Source organism: Kogia breviceps, chromosome 4 (assembly GCF_026419965.1).
Source record: "Kogia breviceps isolate mKogBre1 chromosome 4, mKogBre1 haplotype 1, whole genome shotgun sequence".
Taxonomy (NCBI): Eukaryota; Metazoa; Chordata; class Mammalia; order Artiodactyla; family Physeteridae; genus Kogia; species Kogia breviceps.
The window spans coordinates 83,931,345-83,951,502 of NC_081313.1; the positions used below are offsets into that span (position 1 = coordinate 83,931,345).

The window sequence follows — 20,158 nt, forward strand, 5'->3', positions numbered from 1 at the left end:
TCCACATTCTCTCTCTCTATGCACCCCTTCCACATAAACCCACATGTAACCTGTGTGCACTACACAGCAAGGTGGTCCAAGATTCATGACAATTGCTTTAACATTAAACATCTCTTCTGAAAAACCTTAGTATTAATATCAGCACATTTTAAACCACCTTGTATTTTTATTTTCTCTGGCCCCATTCCATCGTGTTACTTTCAATCCACTAAGACTTAGGAGAAGGTTTTTGATTGCTTAGTGACACATGATTTGTGTTGGTTGTATTCAACATTTTAAAATATAATTTGGGGAAGAGAGAAGTTTAGATTGGATTTAGACATGCCTTTAACTTTATATGCCTTAGAGCCTATCTCCCAAAGTTCTGAGGTACAGTCATTATCCTAGTCTGTAGTGTAAAACTCTATTTGTGTTACCTGTCTGAGAATTCGGAATTTCATGCTGCGAAATATGGGGGTTCCGTTTTGTAACACTCCCTTTCTAGAACCTACTCTTTATTTTCAAAGAGAGCAAGGATTATAGTGGAAGAAAAGAATGAGGATAATAATGGCTCCATTTTTACAAGCCCCCTGTCAGGTTTTTGTGATGTAACCTCTGTCAATTTAAGTAAAGGCAGGTGAGAAAGACCCAGGGGCTCCAGTCACACAAGGCTGCCCTACATGTACCTACTGTTCTATCTAACCTTAACTCTCTCCTAGTCTTTTCAAAAGGAGAAAAGAAAAGGACATGAATAGTTCCTGTCTGTTGTACTGTAGACTGGATAGAATATATGAAAGAGGAAATTATATGTCTGGGACTTGGAAAACATTCATTATAACTGATCATAGAACAAATTGACATGGACTAGTGCAATGTGCTGGCCTTACAGTAGATTTAAATATATAGAAAAAAGGCAAGGACAAGTAGTAGCATGACCTTGATTTCCAGTCAATTTCTTTAAATGTCTTTTTAAGATTTCTACTATATTTTGGACTTAAAGAATACCGAGATCCTTCTCTAAAAAGAAACTATGTTAAATGTCATGTTGTGTAAAAGGATACCTTCAAGGCTTTTACAGTTTAGTGGGGGAGAAGGTATCAAAGAAATACAGCAAATTAAAATTCAATATGAGATTTAATAATAACCATCTTATAGTAAATAATTACCCTGTGCCTTAAACTATCCTAATCTCTGTACTAATAGGACTTCATTTAATCTTTATAAAAACCTTATTATTATCTGCATTTTACAAAGAAGGAAACTGAGGCACAGAGAGGTTAGGTACTTTGCCCAAGGCAACACAGCAAGTTAATGATGGAACAGAATTCAAACCCAGATAGCTAGGCTTCAGAGTGTGTATGCTACACAGTCCTACTGTTTTAGACAGTAAAAGGATGACTTAAGGCAGTATGTGTTAATGAATGTATATTCCAGAGGTGGCAAATATACACCTTGGCTTGGGCTAAACTTGTCCCTTAGGTGTTTGGACGCACTCTTTTGCCTGCATATTGTTTAGAAAAGTTTCTGTGTATTTAAAGTAATTCTAAATTAATTGCCAGTACTTAAAAACTGAGAGATTTTACATAAATATTCAGATTTTGGCTTCTCTTGATAATTCAGAAGATTTGGTTATCCTCTGCCTACATTCTTATGAGGAAGCATTGTCTGTAGCTGAGTAACTACTGCTCACTTTAGAAGTGGCATCGCTCTTCAGTTTGCCATAGTCCCCACTACTCCCTTTTTTTTCCCACATAAATGTTGCATGTCAGCTGCCATATATCATTCTGCTTCCAGAGTTTTTTTCCTTGTGGTGGAATTAGGAGGAAAATTATTTCTTGTACTTGTGTCTATATTAGGTGTGAGCAAAATGAGAAACATACACAAATACCAAGTATTTACACTTATTCACTCACTCATGTTACCTGACAAGTTTGTATACTTGAGATTGTAAGTTATGTAGACTATAACACAGGGCTCACTTGGATAGGTAAACTCTGATAAAAATAAAAAAGGATTTTACTTAGGTCTTAGAGAGTGTTTAGGATTTTTGTAGGTAGATCAAAGTATGTTAGGGAAAGTAGGAAGGTTAAGTGGGTAAACATTAAAATGCAATTTGTATAAAAAATAGATTCAGTAGCAAAACAAGCATTATTCACTTTTTGACTAGTGTAATTTGTGATGGGTTTGGTGGCTTCTGAGGCTTAAATGAATGGAATGCATAAACAAATCTGAGAATGTTTCAATGGAAGTACCAGTCATGCCTTCTCTTTCTCTTTGCCTCTTGTCTCTAAGACAGTCACATGCACACACATATACTCAGATATATACACACACACTCCTACACAAATATGCATACATACATACATACACATACATACATACACATGTATATATTACTGTTTTTCCCTTTGAATTGTTCAGTGGCTTTAGACAATGGGATGAGAAATAATGTTGATAAAACTGCCAAAGTAAATGAATTACTAGGCCATAATTGTCAAAAGATTCAGGTAACAGAATTAGAGATATTATTTTCCTTCAGTCAGGCTCTTATGGAATCCACAGGGTCACAGAATCGGTAGGGACTAAGCCATGAACCATGGATTCCTTACAAATAGAATCAACAGATGACCATGTCCATGTGATTGCCAGCCAGTCAAGGTCTGGCTTTCCAAATTAACTGGGAATGTCTGTTGTCATCTTATCTCCAATAGTTGTGCTGCCTCCTCCAGCCCTTGCAGATGGAAAAAATAAAGTATTAAAAGATAGATATGGTTTTAAATAGATTATTACCTGGCTTCTTTCAGAATAGTAAAGAACCATTCTAAAACGGTACTTGAGTGCATTTGACTGAAACATCTTCATGTAACGTGAGCCTCACTGAGCATCAGTTTGCTACACTTCACTGTACTAGTGATAGTTCTCATTGTAATAGTCCATTCCAATTTATCTTATGCCAAGAAAACAAGTATTTCCTGAACTCTAGAGGCACAATTTCCTTTCTTATGTATTCTGTCTTGAAAGAAAATGTCACTTTGAAACAAAAAGCAAATATTTAAATTTCCCCCTCACTCCACCCCATCCCTATCTTTAAAAGATTAGATATCAGGGCAAAATAATTTGTGATAACTGTGCAAATTCTTAAGATGTACCTGGCTGACCCACTTCTGTTCAATACATAAAATATTTCTTAACAAACTGCTTGAAGCAAAATAGGAATTTCACATTTCTCTCTTTAGATATAACTACTGATTTCAAACATGTAGACTTGGGACCCATGAATGATGAAGTTACTGTCCTGCAGGTGCATAACGGTAAATAAACATAAAAGATTGAAAGTTTATGCAAGGCACATATGAACCACGTGCCTACCAGGTTTTAGAACTGAAAAGTGTCACAGCATTTGCTGTAGTGGAAAAGGCCTAGACATTTTGAGTTTGGGTCCTGCGGACACTAATTTTCATCTGTAAGGACTCCCATTTTTCCTCCTACCTGTCTCCTTCCTTACTTCATCTATCCCTTCCTTTCTTTGTAAAATGAACACTTACTCTGTGCCAGTTACTGTACCAGGTGCTGGAACACAACTCCCAGTATTAGCCTGCTGGGGCTGTCATAACAAAATATCACAGATTGGTTTATTTTAACAACAAAAATTTATTTTCTCATAGTTCTGGAGGTTAGAGTCCAATATCAAGGTGTTGGCCAGTTTGGTTTCTACTGAAGCTTTTCTCCTTGGCTGTCTTTTTACTGTGTCCTCACTTGGTCTTCCTCTGTGGAATTTGTCCCTGGTGTCTCTTACTCTTCCTACAAGGATATCATTCATAATTAATTAGGTCCCCAAACTTACCACCTCATTTAATCTTTATTTTTTCTGAACTAAATAAAAATTTTTAAAATTTTATATGGAAGCATAGTTGGTTAACAGTGTTGTGTTAGTTTCAGGTGTACAGCAAAGTGATTCAGTTATACATATACATGCATCTATTCTTTTTCAAATTCTTTTCCCATCATTTAATCTTAACTGCCTCTTAAAGGCTCTGTCTCCATACAGTCATATCTTATGGTACTGGGGGTTAGGACTTCAACATATGAATTTGGCGGGGGGGGGACCAAAATTCAGTCCGTATCACACCCTAATGCAAGATCCCTCTTTTGGAGAGGATTATGGTATAATAGGAGATTAAGAAGGAAACAACAGTATTAATCAGTTGATCAAGGATAAGTCACTTCACCTCTCAATTTCTTAGCATTTTTCCTGTAAATGATGGATTGGGTAAATAATTTCTAAGATTCCTTACAGCTCTGATGATCTGTGATTCCAACTCTGTGTCTAAAATTAGGCCTGAAATACAGGGTGAAATAAATATGGAGAATGGGAAGGGACATGACTAGGCAGTGAGGAAAGTACCAACTGAATGGTAACTGCTCCTTCTCTAGGGGTCACTGGTATGAATGTAGTCATTCCCCTTTAATTTTCTAAGAAAGGTTTCTTGTCTCCCATTATTTCAGGGAGTGGGGATTTTTATTAATCAGTCACTCATCAACTTTTTATATTTTGAAAAATTAACTAAAATTTAACAAATTCTTAAAACAAAATATCTGTGTTGTTCTTGGAGTTGAGCAGACATTTTGTTGCCTGAATTTAGGCCCTGAGTCTCTGAAAGAATTCCCCAAACATGAACCACCCCGTCTGTAAAATAGCTGACCCCCTCACATCATAATATCAAATGAATGGAAGGAAACCCTTAGTGTTCCAGATTCAGTGCCGTGTATAAGGCTTGTTTTCATCAGTTGTGATTCTTCTTTCTGAAAATGAATTTCTCTTTTTTCCTTTTACCTTTTATCCAGTGTGAAGTAATTTAAAAATCCATTAACACATATTGCCATGTTAATTGGATGGTATTCTTCAAGGTCAAGAAATTATCAATAGATATTGAATAGTGACTATAAATAAATTCATCACAGTAATTAGATTTGTCAATTAAAATTGGCAACCGCAACTGGATTAAAGGTGGATCGGATCACTTTGGGAAAATAATTTTGCTCAACATAATAGAGGAAGATTGGTTGATGATCTCATATGCAAGGTTGACCCCATGAGTGAAATAAGCTTCTGATTTTTTTTATATCAGCAGGTTCAGAAACTCCTGAAAGTGTGGATGCTGCTGAATTTCCTCTAAAAATATTTTTAGAAATTAAAACCAAGTGAAATATCCAACATATTTATCAAGAAGACACTCTAATAACAAGATCTAACATTTATTAAGAACTTGGTCTTTGCCAGATTATGTACTAAAACTTTAGTGTATTATCTTTTTTAGTCCTCATAAATTATATACCGCATGAGGTATATAATTATCTTCTTTTTGCAGGTGAAACTTTTCCATGGTCATTCATACTATTAATAAGTGCTGGAGCTGAATTAAAATTTAGGTCCATCTGACTCCAAGTCCAAACTCTTGTCACCTTTCTGCATGTGTATTACTAGATAATTTTTTTTTTTTTTTTTGCGGTACGCGGGCCTCTCACTGTAGCGGCCTCTCCCGTTGCGGAGCACAGGCTCCGGATGCGCAGGCTCAGCGGCCATGGCTCACGGGCCCAGCCGCTCCGCGGCATGTGGGATCCTCCCGGACCAGGTCGCGAACCCGTGTCCCTTGCATCGGCAGGCAGACTCCCAACCACTGCGCCACCAGGGAAGCCCAAGATAAATATTTTAATTAATTTCATTTTATTTGTTATTCTCTCCAAGTGAGAAGGTTTCTGGTAAAGAAAAATGTTATCCTTGTTGTTTTTAATTTTAGTAAATTTGGAATGGTTATTCTGAAAACCAGATCACATAATTTATTGCATATTTCTTCATTTTTTAATCTGGAAGTTGTACAGTGTATAAAAGTTTGTGGTCACTATTTGCCTTCTATTTTGTTGGTGACACAGAGCTATATTTTTTTTCACATGTTCTCTCTTTGTAAGGAGTCTGAATTGCATAGCAACTTTAGCATTACTGGTCTGGGGATGTCAGATGCTCTGTGTATGGAAGAGAAGTGTGACTGTCTGTTTTTGATGCTGCCAATCTTATATATTCACTCAGCAAATAATCATTAAGTGCCAGTCATGTGCCATAATCTAGCCTAGGTGCTGACAATACAACAGTGAATCAGAAGACAAAAATTGCTAAGTCAAAGAACTTATATTCTGAGAGTTGAAAAGCAGAATCAGTAGGTCATCTCAGATTTGTCTGACCCCAAAGTGCACTTTATAATTAGGCTATTCTGCCGTTTCTTATCTGCTGAGTCACTTTTTTAACATAAACCAGTACATTTGGTGTGTGTGTGGTGGTGGGGATTAAAGGTTTGGGGATGTGCAGAATGTGCGGGTAATGACTAGAAAGTAACATACACTAAGCTGTGTTTGTCTTAGTTTTTTTAAAGTATCACACTAACTGCTGACATCTGAGCATGTAGTACCATAGGGCATGGTTCATATTTTCTGTTTGTTGCAGAAAAATGTCTGGAGTTTGTGGTATGCCAGATCCCCAAGGGGAGTGGCCACCAGAAACTTCTGTGATGAGTGAGGGATCATTATATAGAGTAGCTATCAATGCTGAAAATCAACTTGAATGCCAACATTTTATTATTTTAATAAATATTGAGCATTCATTATGTCTTAGGCTCTAGGTAATGGAGCTAAGTAAAGATTTGGGGGAATGACACAAAGGGGCAGCATAGCAAATAGCACATATTTGATATGGATAGAATATTAACTGTAAGTGTATCTGAAAATCAGGCTGAAGAGAATAGAATGTGTGCTTTGCCAAATGGCTTTTGATCTCATGGCAGAGAATGGGAACTTTCCATGTCCTTCAAACTGGAGAACAGATATCTTAGGGAATATGTGGTTGTTTTTAAGTGGTACAGAGGCTGATATATAAACCTATCCTTTCTATAATATCAACTTTTTATTGACTACCTGGAAGCAAAAAACCCCTAAATTTAAAAATACTAAGCATAGGGACTTTCCTAGTGGCGCAGTGGTTAAGAATCCATCTGCCAATGCAGAGGACATGTGTTCGAGCCCTGGTCTGGGAAGATCCCACATGCCGTGGAGCAACTAAGCCCGTGAGCCACAACTACTGAGCCTGTACTCTAGAGCCCACAAGCCACAACTGCTGAAGCCCTCGCGCCTAGAGCCCATGCTCCTCAACAAGAGAAGCCATGACAATGAGAAGCCCGCGCACCACAACGAAGAGTAGTCCCCTCTCACCACAACTAGAGAAAGCCTGCGCACAGCAATGAAGACCCAATACAGCCAAAAATAAAAACAATTAAATAAATTTAAAAAAATACTAAACATAGATAAATTACAAAGAAGCATGCAAAGTGTGTGTGCATTTTTAAACTTTTATATCTATTTATTGAAATATACATAGAGAAAAGTGAACATAAGTGTAGAGATGGTAAATTTTCACTGATGACAGCTAATAGTGTATCAAGAAATAGAACATTAGCAGCGCTCTCAAACCCCACTGTGCACTTTTCCAGTCTCTACCTCCTTCTACCAAGAGTGAGCACTTTCCTGACTTCTAACAGCACAGATTAGTTCCACCTGTTTCTGAACTTTATAGACATGGAACCATAGAGCAGTACTCTTTTGTGTCTGGCTTCTTTCCCTCAACATTGTGTTTGGGAGAGTCAGCAATATTTTCTGTGTGTAGCTGTAGACTGTTCATTCTCCTTGTATCATGTTCATTGTGTGAATATACTACATTTTGTTTATACAATCCACTCTTGATGGGCATTTGGGCAATTTACAGATTTTTGACTATTCCAAATGGCTTTGATATGACATAAAAATATGTATGCATTTCTAAGAGCCAAGTTGCTGGGTCATAGGTTTATATATGTTTAGCTTTAAAAGATACAGTTTTTCAAAGTGGTTGTACAATTTATACTCATACTAGCAGTGTATTAGAGTTTTAGTTGCTTCAGGTTCTTGACAGAATTTTCCATGTTTTTAATTTTAGTCATTCTAGTAGGTATGCAGTGATACTTGGTTGTAATTTTAATTGCATTTCCTAAATGAAATGTTTTCATATTTTTAAATAGTTTTCTTGTTATTTAGATACTCTCTTTGGTTAAGTGTTCATTTTTTGTCCACCTTTTTACTGGGTTTTCTGGTTTTGTTTTTTTCTTATTGATGTGTAGAAGTTCATTGTATATTTTGGGTACTAGCCTTTTGCCAAATATCTGTATTGCAAATATCTTCTTTTACACCTTCTGTGGAATATACACATTTTTAGCTAATACATAAGCATAAGACTTGAATGCAGTTTTGCTCACAAGAGGTCACTTTGGGCTGTGCCCCAAAGGATGAAAGTTTACTTATGTATTTGCTCCACTATCATTTAAGGATATAGGTGCCATATTCCCCAGCCCTGTCCTGGTCTCAAGTGCCCTATCCTTGAAGTTAAAACCAGGAAGATTCAAGAAACAATGAAAAAGGCTAGATCCTTAATGTTTGCTAATGCACTTCATAGTCTCAGGAATGTTATAGAATTTAGGATAAAGAGTTACATCTAATAGATATCAGAAAACTGATTAGTGTTTGTAAGAGAGGAGTGGAATGTATAATTGAATTAAATGCCATATTTTAGGAGACAGGTAGTTCTCACTCAAAGGAAGGAAAGGGTTTTTAGAAAACTGTCCCCTTTTTGTTTGTAGGCACATGGCATGTTTGTAATTCTGGAATGACAACATCAATATTGTTATATTGAGCCCAGCCATGAAGGTCATGCATGTGATACCTTAGCCCAAGCCTTCTGTTTGTACACAGTCTAAGTACTTTTTCTGTTATTCTTATTCATTCTTTATTTAAACATATGTATCAGTTAGGGATGCATTCTGCTATAAATAGCAGTTTAACCACATGAGGCTTAGTGATTTAATGAAACAAGAAATTCATGGGTGAGGAGTCTAGGGCTGGCACAGAAGCTCAAGGAGGTCATCGGTGACCTGGTTGCTTTCCATCTTCCAATTCTGTTCTCTTTAGTGTATAGACCTTTGTCCTCATGCTTATTGACTCAGGGTCACAAGATGGCTGCTGAACCTACTGGGAGAGGATATGTCTTCCAGGCAGGAGGAAGCAAGAGAGCAAAAGAACTAGTAGGCTAATAGGCTGTAATTCATGTACAAAATCTCTGGGGATTTCTGCCTATTTCTTATGGCCTGAACTCTGATATATGTCCACACCTGGCTCCAAAGTAAGCTGGGAAATGGGATTGTTTTTATCTGTGACAGTAAGGAAGACAAGAACAAGGAGGCCTGTGAAAGGGGTGTAATCTGCAGAATAGGCCACAGAGCCTTCATCTCCCTCCCTTTTCTCTTACATATTTTATTTGTCATTATAAAGGTATTAGAGACTTGTTAAAGAAAGACAGCAAAGAACAAGAGAAAAGTACAAAAGAGTGTCCATCATTTTAACATCCTGAACAGTCACTATAGATATATTAGCTTGCATCTTCTAGTCACTTCAGAAAACAAGACCTGGGTGCTCAGTGTACTGTACTCATGGGTATTGGTGGTATCACTGCTCTCAGGCGTCCTCTGTAGACAGAGAGGTAGGTAATCCACACACACAATTACATCTACATTTATTTCTACAAGTGTCTGTATATTATGAAATGAGTAAGTTCACTCTGTTATATTTAATTCCAGTCCCACATCAAGGTTCATTCCACTTGTCTTTTTTCCTATATTTGTTAGCCCTTTTTCCACAGTGAGAAACCTGACTCCTTTTATCAACCATGTATTTACTTATTTGATCAGTCTCTCCATAACCTGTCTCCCATCTTACCACCTTCCCCTCCCATCCCTCTAGATGTCTTCTTAACTCTACTGACCGTTCAATAACGTGTGCCAGGCTGCTCCCTTACTTGGACATGACCACCTCTTCTCGCTTGAGCTCAGGCAGCTTTGCTAGGCTGCCCATCTGCTCCCATTCCCTTCCTGCTTCCTAGAGCAAGCCCTTCTCACCCAGAAATGTTCTGGCTTCTCACTGGCTCAGCAGAATCCCTATAACCCCATTCTGACACTACCTTTCTTGGCCTTATCTGTCAGTTTGGGACAGAATTTTGCAGGAAAGGAAGGGAAGGAGAGAAGGATATAGAAAAGAAACTATTTGTCTTTTTATTTCATGGTGTGTTCTGATGTTAGAAACTTTACATTTTCTTTAAGTAAACTGGTCAGTCTTTTGGGGTGATTTCTTATCGTTTTACATTTAAAATGTGGTGCCCCATAGAGATATTAAAATATACTATTTTTTCTAAGTTTTTGGCATTTAATTATCTATCAGACATTTTGCCTTTTAATGTGAAGGGAAGAGATCTAAGCTAATTTTTTTCTGTTATTACAATACCACCTTCCTTTTTTAACTTTTCTCATTTTCTCTTCTTGTAGCTGCCCTTATCCCTTTTCTTTATGTTTCTTTCTACATGTTTTTGACTTTTCTTCTTTGCACCTTTATATTCCCTCAAATTCTGCCACCAGAGATCACAAACCCTGCCCTGCGGTGTCCTTTGCTTTCCACTCTGCCATCCTCTGAATGCCCTCTTCCACCCTTTGCGTAACAGTCAGCTAGATTTTAGGAAATCAAGTTGTCATTCACAGTAATGAATGCCAAATAAATCAAAGATATTTTAGGCTCTTCCTAAGAAAGCCTAGGGAAAGAGAACCCTCTGATTGTCTAAGATCTTTCCAGCCCTAGCTTTCAGTCTGCAGCTGAAGTCAGCAGGATTACTTTTATATTCTTCCCTATAAGGGGACTGTCTTGCCCTAAATAAGCAAAGTGTGACTTGTTACTACAACAGATTTCTACCCTGGGGATACACTGGTCAGAAGAGGTTTTCCATAATGTTTAGGCCAAATATTTTACCTGTTGGAAAAGGTAAGTTTAAAGGTTCCAGAAACATCCCAGTACAGCTCCATCAATCCTTCTTGTTTTTTCACTCCTCTTCTCCAGATAAACAGAAACATGCTTGGTTTGTGTGTTAGAAATAATCACAGATGTGAACTGCTTTACGTTTATGTATCAGTATGATACCATGAGAATAACAGTTACTTATTTCAGTATAGCAGATTTTATGTTATGGTATCATTTACATTTTCTAATGTACTTCCAGTCTTTAAAACTCTATGGCATATTTATCAGACTGCAACTTAAAGTAAGTAAGGATTAAGGGACTGAGGAGATAAAGATGAGGTTTAAAGAAAATTGATTCGAAGGACTAAAGGACAGTGAGTAATTTTCCTCTCTTTTGATTCCCAAGTGAATGCATTTCTGAAAAACTTTGTTTTAGAAAGATGCTTATGTCCTGAGTGAAGTTAGAGAAAACACTAAAATGATGTGGTTATAATTAGGAAATGGTTGGGGATGGGGCGGGAGAGCGTATATAACATATATGTGGGCTAAGTGATTTTTGAAAACTATTTTCAAGGTGAAAGTAATAAGTCAACCATTTGCCAGTCATTCTGGAACAGTCAACTCTTGATTCTGTACGGAGGCAGTGGTGTGGATGATTAGCAAAGAGTGGATAGTTTCCTATGCTTTTCTATTAACATGGTTAAGGGAGTGGTTGGTTCAGGTTGTTTAGCAGGTAGAGGAGAAAGAGAGTCTCCCTTCTCAAACCTTCAACATTTCTTCCTTTTTATTTTAAGCTATAACTTTGTTTCTTATCTCACAGAAGAGAAGTATTATTTCACAGAAGTAATCAGAAGAGAAATTCCTCTATCATCCTCTCCTCACATTATGCAACCCCCTACATCTGTCTATACATATGAATTCTACCTTTCATCCTTCACTATGGATGAAATGTGTTTCTTGCTATGGCAACATCCTCCATCTCTCCTCCCCCACCCGATATTCCTGCCATTTGCTCTTTAGACCCTATCTCCTCTGTCCTAATCAAGGACATTGCTCTAGCAAATCTTTTTTCTCTTGCTTCCTGATTTTTTGCTTTTTGCCAAATCATTCCAATGAACAAACACATAAGCTTTTTCCTGTCTTAAAAACAGATAACAACAATAGCAAAACTCCAAAAAATTTCTTTATTCCATTTTTTGCTCTTCCTTAGAGTGAAACTCCTAGAAAGGGCTCTTCTAATACATACTGTAATCCTTTGTCCCCATTTGTCTTTGAGCCCACTTGATGACCTTGAAACAGCTCTCATGAAGTATACCTGACTTTTATGTGGCTAAATGGGTTTTCTGTGAAGTCTTCCCTGACCAGCTTATATAAAAGAGCCTCCCCCATCACTCTCTATACCCCCGTTCTCCCTTTATTTTTTTTCCTCAGCCCTCATCAGCAACTGACATGCTGTATATATACTTGTTAAAATTTAAATGAGAATGTAAACTCAGTGAGTCAGGATTTTTACTTTGTTGACTACTGAGTCCTAGCACGTAGAGCAGCACCTGTCCCATAATGGAAACAGAGTAAATGTTTATTGAGTGCATAGGTAACTGGATGGTAAGGGAAACAAGTGTTTCTTATTTGTTTTAAAGTTCTAAGGGCTGAATTTGTGTCATGTTTGGATGGCACAGTGGGAAGGGAGAAAAGGATGTATGTGTGAGAAGAGAATGGGGGCCAGAGCCCAAGTATCACCTGTTTGGCACCAAATCAAAATCCTTGGAAGGGGATTCTGCCTCTGAGTGATGATGTAGTAATTCATATAGCATAAAGATGGTTGATAGACTTTGTTAGGCATCAGAGTAACCAATTAAGATATCCTCATGTGAAGTTGGACAACTCCAGAATTATTTGTTCATTAGTAAAGCAAACCTGAGATATGCTAGGTAGGAGAAACTATTTCCAGGACTGACTGGCCCCATGAATTCTTGAAGTCAATTTGTCACAAACTGTAACTTCTTCAATAATATATATATTTTTTTAAGATAGGGACTAATATTCTTTTCTTTTTTTTCTTTTTAAATTAATTTATTTTATTTTTGGCTGCATTGGGTCTTCGTTGCTGCTCGCAGGCTTTCTCTAGTTGTGGCGAGCGGGCGCCACTCTTCGCTGCGGTGTGTGGGTTTCTCATTGCGGTGGCTTCTCTTGTTGCGGAGCACGGGCTCCAGGCACGTGGACTTCAGTAGTTGTGGCATGCAGGCTCTAGAGCACAGGCTCAGTAGTTGTGACACACAGGGTTAGTTGCTCCGCGGCATGTGGGATCTTCCCAGACCAGGGCTCAAACCTGTGCCCCCTGCATTGGCAGGTGGATTCTTAACCATTGCACCACCAGAGAACTCCCTAATATTCTTTTCTTAAGAAGCATTTTTGGCTTACAAAGAGAGGCAGCATAAAAAATAACACATTATGTATATGAAAATCAGCAGCTGCAATGCAATGAAAATAAGGCAATGAGATTTTTAAATTAAAAATATTCTAATTTCAAACCTCCTGTCTCTTACTATTAAAAAAGTTCTCCAAGGCAACAAGATATAGCTATAAAAGCATGAAATCTGTTTTAATCTTAGCTCTATTATAAAACTAATGGAATAGCAAAATGGGGGATTTCTTCAGTTTCTTTATTTGTACATTGAGGATTCTGGACTGTAGTTGAGTTAGCAAATGTATTTCATCTTCTGTGCCAGCTGTGAATGATTGGTAAGGGCACCCTAGAGTGCTTTGTGGATAGGCACTGGAGACCACACCTAGGCTCAGCAAAAATGAAACCTGAAATTGATTGGCGTTGTCTGCCTTGGGTTTAGGAAAGATGAATGGCAGCGTGTGTGTGTTGTGTCTTTGCGTTCCTGGACTTTACAGTCCTAAGCTGTTTTTCAGTTCTAAAATTCAATGATTGGAGTGCCTAGTATGTTATATACAGTCTTTGCAGTAAAGGCAATGATAAGATTTTATATGTAAGATAATAAAACATTCGTTTTAGTGTATGCCTTTGGAAAATCTGAATATCGTTCGTAACATTTTCTTCTAAAGGTTCTGGGATTTATATATTACTCAGAATATTTTTACATTGTGTGGGAAGTGCAACATGATAAGTGTATACAAGCAGCATATTGAAATAGTAGTGATATTTTGCCATGGAAAACTCAAGTCAGCATCAATTAATATAATTCACCTTGATCAAGTTTTAGTTTAATTTAAAACAATCTTTCAGTTTTACCCACTGGTGTTGTCTTATGATAAGCCCATAGGAGGTGCTATTTTGGCATCCAGGAAATGAAGCATTTCAACTGCAATCTTTCCAAATTACTATAGAAACTTCTAGAATTGAGTGATGCTGTCTTAGCTGAAATAAATATAAGGGTGAGATGTAAGGGAGAATATCTAGAGATCTTTAGAGATAATTCAACTTTAAACGTGGAACCTTAATTATGATGCAAACGTAGTCTACTTCAATTTGTATTTCTTAGAGCAGTTCTTCCTTGCCCACCACCTGTAACATGCCATATAAAAGAAATTGGAAATTTTAGGTCGAGTATATGGATCTGATACAATTTCATCCGTTTTTCAAGAAAGTGTCAAAATATGATACAATTATGTAACTAGCTGAAAAGCACCATTATGTTTGGGATATTTTTAGTGCAATAACCTAAGTAATCACAAGAAAGAAATGTCAGTTTGTGGAAGTAAGCATGTGTTCTTCATGTAACTGTTAAATATGTCTTACTCATCTTCAAACCTGGCACTGAATTTGACACTTAAGTGTCAATTTTTTGAATGGAAATAATTTAAATAGTACTTTGGATAAATGTACTTTGAAATGCATTATTTCATATATAATCCTGGAGTTATTTGTGGTGTTTGGATCATCTGAACTCATTTTCTCTAATTTCTAATCTTCAATATAATCAAAGGGTTTTTTGTTGTTGTTGTTGTTGTTGTTGTTGTTGTTATACGCGGGCCTCTCACTGCTGTGGCCCCTCCCGTTGCGGAGCACAGGCTCCGGACGCGCAGGCTCAGTGGCCATGGCTCATGGGCCCAGCCGCTCCGCGGCATGTGGGATCTTCCCGGACCGGGGCACGAACCCATGTCCCCTGCATCGGCAGGCGGATTCTCAACCACTGTGCCACCAGGGAAGCCCCAAAGGGTTTTTTTTAAGAACTGAAAAGGGCATTTAGAAATCATCTAACTCAATCCTTTCATTTTCCTTTCCTTTCCTTTTTTTTTTTTTTTTTTTTTTTTTTTGCGGTATGCGGGCCTCTCACTGCTGTGGCCTCTCCCCTTGCGGAGCACAGGCTCCGGACGCGCAGGCCTAGCGGCCATGGCTCACGGGCTTAGTTGCTCCGCGGCATGTGGGATCTTCTCGGACCAGGGCACGAACCCGTGACCCCTGCATCGGCAGGCGGATTCTCAACCACTGCGCCACCAGGGAAGCCCCCTTTCCTTTCTTTTACTTTATATTTTTTGTGATTTCCATGTTCATCTCGGTCATGTGCTTTTATTTTTGTTTTCCCATTTGTTTGGTCTGGTCTTATTATTTTAGAACAAAGACAATGAAATAAGTCAGATCCCACTTTCTAGATGAAGCTTAGGGTTAGCCAAACACCTGGTTCAAAGTGAAATGTATGTTAAATTAAGCGAACAGTGGTTTGCTTTCACACCCTGACCAAATTGTCTGATTTTAGTCTGGACTGGGTTGATGGTTTTCCACTCAGACTATCCCATTTTGTCCTTTTAGTAAACTGATTTGATTAACTGTGTTTATTTTGCCTGCACTGCTGTAATCTCTAACTAATTGCCTCAGGGTGTCTGTGGTGTGCAAGCAGCTCAAGGGCTGGAGGTTTTTGTTTTTTTATTTTTATTTACAAAGCAGTCACGTCCTGCTGGCAGGGTCCACATTGTGTTCGTTTTTTCTTTGAGCACTTGGACAGTTTTTTCTACCCAGTAGGCTCTCAATATTTGTTTTTTAAATCTCTATGTATTCTTTTACTTGAGATATAGGTTAAGAGGTTTTTACCATGAATTAGGACCTCACCTATGTGATTCTGATATGAATTCCTCTAGAATCTTAGTTGAATAACTTTGGATCTTCTCAGCTCTTTCAAAGTCTTCCCAAACTTTGACCACCTTTGAAGACCTTGTTATGGGGTCTTCTTCTGGAATCTGAGATGCTTTCAATAGTTACATATACCCTATTCATTTCCTTTTCATTTTCTAGATCTATTGAAACTCCAGTTATTTTTTCATTGTGTATTACTCATATGCTTATAGATGAAAATTTCTGAATAAAGGGAAGAGAATTCCATATTTAAGAACATAGAAGGGGGGTGGTGCTGGTGGGATGAACTGGGAGATTGGGATTGGCATATATGCACTAATGTGTATAAAATAGATAACTAATAAGAACTTGCTGTGTAGCATAGGGAGCTCCACTTCGCTGTACAGTAGAAAGTAACACAACATTGTAAAACAACTATACCCCAATTAGAAAAAAAAAGTCTAATTTTACATTCACAGAAAAAAAGAAAAAAAAAGAACATTGAAGAAAATGCAGAAGTGGGAATCTTGTAACACCAAAGGGATTCAAAACTGGATGTAGACATGTCTCTTTGTTTTACATATGAGGAAATGAAATCAAAGAAAGACTGAGTTGTCCAAGGTGCACACTGGTTAGTGAGTGAAGGATCCTCAGACTCCTATTCCAGTGCTGTTTCAACTTAACTGTCTTGGGAGGTAACTCATAAGTTGCTCAGATTTTCACACCTTTCCATCTCTATTCCTGCTCTTTCTTTTGTCTAGAGTAAACCAGAAGTGACCAGATCTCTCTAAACCTTTCCCTGAAACAATGAAAAGAGAAACAGTGAAAGATGCTGCTGAGCTGGGTGTGGGGACTGGGTAAGGGTGAGTGGTGAGTGATTAAACATAGAAGATTTCATACATCATGTTTATCTAATATTTGCAGAGTTTTTTAAAAACTTCACTAAGTTGCATGGGCTTGTACAGCAGACTAACCATCTCATAACCATCAACACTCCCTAGAAATTGTTTTCTTTTTCAGTTATATAGGAATGCATTTCAATTTAAGTTACTTTAACTGTCAGAAATACCAGAAAGAGCTTTGGCACTTTATGCAATCTTCCCGAACTCCCCTCCAGTAGACACGCGGTGAGAGCAATTTTGAAGCAATTCTTGGTTTGCGTTCTTTCCCATTGCCCTTTCACCCCAGATGAGGCTTTCAGCTAATTAGGTCTTCCTGACATCTCAATGAGAGTTATACTATGCTGTACCTAGAGCGGTAGATTGGGGAAGGTCACACAACTCTAGCCTTGCCGTGATTTATTTGTAAAAACCATATTTTGTTTAGCTGTTTGACACCTAACATTTCAGTTGCCCAAGTGCTCACAATTTCAAGGGTCCAATGAACTGCAACTTACCATTTTAACTTTAGGTCAGCCTCTTTACTCTGTTTCTGACTCTTATCTTTAGGTATTACGAGTCCCAAGTCATAATGAAATCATTTTTATTTTGCTTTTTAAAAATTTGAAGAAATGTTGAATGTCAGGACAGAATCACTGGGTTTATTTTTATGGGCACATTACTTAAAGATTAAAAGGCAATGAAAGAACAAGGACCTCTCAATATTTTTAGCATACAGTGTGCTTTGGAAGGCAGCAAATCAGAAGGTCATCAGTGCTGTGGTATACCTTCACAGAGGAATGAAGCCAGTTAATGTACAATTACTGGCATCAGTGCTTTATTTGAAGTGTCTTTTACAATGAAACTTTTTAACAGGATAATTGTAGACATCTGCTCCATGTTACCTTAGCAGCGGCAGAGCCAGTATTTGCTAAGATGTTCTGAGCTTTTACAGCTTTACACAAAAGGACATACTGGCAATTCCATTTTCGATATAATAGGCATACTATGCAAAATGCTGAGCTAGAACTCAGCATTGTAGAAATGCTCAATGTCACCAGAGCGATTGACTTGTTCCACCTGGCTTTCAGACATTTGGAGAAGCAAAACATATGTACCTTAATTGCAAAATGTGGGCTTAATGAACATGCAGCCGTTATGTTATACCAAATGTAACAATTGACATGATGGCAAGCTACTTAAGAACATGTCACAATGTTTGGTTTTTAAGAGGTTTGCCTTTGGCAGTGTTTCAGAGAAGAATGTGTTTCTTACATTTGCAGTCCTGTGAGCCAATAATAAAGTGTTCAGCATATGAGGCTGGTATTTATTTTAAATTGATATGTCAATATTTTTGTTTAAAAGCAGGTTTGGTTCCCTGTGTGGACTTTGTTGAAGCCTTCTATCACTGCTTTTTATTTGAGTTTTGATTTAGCTTCTTTTCCCCCTGATTTTGTGTTTTGCAGAATGGCTTACATGAAAGCCTTCTGATTAGGTTGGGGGGATAAAGTTGCTATGTGAATTTCAAAGCTCAGACAATGTAAAAAGGAGCAAACACTTGCTCAAGGAATCAGAGAAGTGACTGCAATCAAGCAGTGTTGGTTTTGTGACCTTGAATCTTCCCAGAATAGCTACAACATTTGGAATAATGGAAGCCCTGAATTCAAATGCCTCAGGATGACCTCATCACCAGCAGCCCCCTTCCTCCTCCTGATATATGTCTCCAGGCTTTATGCCAATGTTTAGTCCGTTAGCAGGAATCCAGAAAATCAGCCTTTTGTTTTTGAAAATACAAAATAAAGGCAGCCATTATGGTATATTGCATAACTGACTTAATCCTAATGTGGTGTCAAAACAAATTTCCCCAGTAGTTGAGAGAATAGTTTATCTACCACAGATACAGTTGCTTTGTTGATACTGGGTGCTCTTCCAATAAATTGTTGGGCAGTTCTGTTCATGAACTCTCACGGTTCTCCATCCCAAGAACATTTTTGTGGGTAATTAAAACAGTCTTTTTAAAACGGCAGAGTATGAAACAGTATGCATCATCTATACACGCTGAGCTGAAAAAATATTGTATTCATAAGTTAAATTGGACATTTTGAAAGGTTAACGCAAAAAGCTGCTTTGCTCTTGGTAATCAATAAAGAAAAAAGGATTTCAGGTAATTAAAATCTGTGAAGTGAACAGTTCTCATTTGGAACCTATTAAAAAGAATGTAAGCAGACAGAGGCGAGAGATAAATATGGAAAACAAGTGCTTCAAAGTTTTTGTTATATGTTGGCAAGGGAATGTAACAACATATATTCTGAGGTCTGAAATAATATAACATGTTATTACAGATAATATAACAAATTATATGGTCTGTGTGTAAGTTATATGTATGTACATTACTTAATTTAAGCATTAGGTTGCGATTTTAAAATATGCCTATACTCTATTTTGGGCTCCGATTTAGCTGTTGTTTAGGTTTTTCTTACTCAAAGTTTGAGCTTGGAGGCAGTATGCAGCATGAATGCTTGTTAGAAATGCAGAATTTCAGGTCCATTCCTGACCTACAGAATCACAATCCGCAATTTAATGAGATCCCTACGTGATTTATATGCACATCAAAGTTTGAGGACAGGCTTTGTGTGATTGTCCTACTAAGATGTGTTGCCTCTTAAAAATTCATGCTCATTTTTTAAGGCCCAAATCAGTAGTGTTTCCTGGGCCAAATATAAGGATAATAACAGACTCTGCTTAGGTTATTTTAGAGCTCCTGACTGCTCACAATGTAGCAACTAAGGGAATTAAATGCAGTGAGTGGAGCCAGACTCCATGCCCAACACTTGCATCTAGGCCCTGTTGATACAACTTTTCTCTTTGTCTAATGGCAGTGTTCTTTCCAATTTCTTTGCTGTTTGCCTATGAAAATTTGATCTCTGGTACCAGATTACAGTTTTCTTTACCAGACATTAGAAATCACCTCTGTGGAGTTTTGTTTCTTTGTTTGTTGGTATATTCTCAGCTCTTTAGAATTTTTCCTAGAATTCTGACCTTGGCTATAGATACAGGACTGAAACATCTGAATACTTGCCATTCTGTGATGGTTAATTTTATGTGTTAGCTGGACCGAACTAAGGGTTGCTCAGATAGCTGGTAAAGTATTATTTCTGGGTGTGTCTGAGGTGTATTTCTGGAAGAGATTAGCATTTGAATCAGAACATTGAGTAAAGCAGATGGCCCTCCCCAGTGTGGGCAGGCATCATCCAATCTGTTGCCGGCCCCAATAAAACAGAAAGGCAGAGGAAGGGTGAATTAGCTTTCTCTT

At 37.7% G+C, this 20,158-nt stretch overlaps 1 long non-coding RNA gene across 1 annotated transcript in view; it reads left to right on the forward strand.

Annotated features, from left to right (window-relative positions):
• The window catches only part of LOC136794035 (uncharacterized), a 596,196-nt gene that overhangs the window by 96,714 nt on the left and 479,324 nt on the right, over nucleotides 1-20,158 (forward strand). The window contains exon 2 of the long non-coding RNA XR_010840204.1: nucleotides 16,729-16,824. This is a non-coding gene — a long non-coding RNA (uncharacterized lncRNA). The remainder of the gene's footprint in view (nucleotides 1-16,728; nucleotides 16,825-20,158) is intronic.